We start from the raw sequence: 835 nt of genomic DNA, 5'->3' as shown, positions 1-835 counted from the left end.
AATTGCTATGCTTTTGGGTAGTAATCTTCATGCAGTGGTGTAGGATTTCTTACCACACCAATTTGCAAGTACCTTCTTGTTTCCTTACTTTTTTCCCCATTCAATCCTACTATTTTCCCATTTTTAATGTTTTTTATTTACTTGTTTCCATTCTTTTTTCTTAAATTAAGAAATTACATTCTGTTATGATTCTGTGGTTAGGTTAATTATATTCATGCTAATCACGTGCGCATAAATTAAAATGGCGTCAAACCACAAACCCACGCGGTGGCTGCAGCTGGATTTTGTCTTCCATTTTGTTCTCTGTCCTCGCTTCTTTTTGAAACTACCTTTGTGGTCCTTGACCCAAGCCCAGAGGAGTGATGTAAAAGTCACCTTGAGCTGTTCTCTAGTTTAAGAGATTATCCGGTGTATAGAAGAAAGATGAAAGAAGAAGAAGAAGAAAAAGTCTGAAGAATTTTGTAGAAATTTGAATTTGGGCCTGTTTTCCAGAAATGCTCCCGCTACATTACAGTTCACTTTAAAGGTGCCAGGAGAATCGCTCAGTGAAGGAGAGCTCATCTAAGCCATTTATAAGGCTGTAAAACGTAAGCTAAAAGAGATATAAGTGTTTGAAAATCATAAAAACGGACGCCATCTTGAAAAATCAACCTCAATCCTACCATAGATATTATAGACTACGGTTACGTAGTCTATAATATCTATGATCCTACATATATATAGATAGGTTGCAGTAGGCGTGGCCAATCATTACGTCCGGTCCGCCATGTTGGAGTACAACTCGGAGTACAAGTGCAATGATAATGTCATTACTTTTGTTAACAATTCACTTTTT

The sequence above is a fragment of the Amphimedon queenslandica genome, unplaced genomic scaffold (genome assembly GCF_000090795.2).
Source record: "Amphimedon queenslandica unplaced genomic scaffold, v1.1 AMPQUscaffold_13117, whole genome shotgun sequence".
NCBI classification, from domain to species: Eukaryota; Metazoa; Porifera; class Demospongiae; order Haplosclerida; family Niphatidae; genus Amphimedon; species Amphimedon queenslandica.
This window is presented reverse-complemented; position numbering follows the sequence as displayed.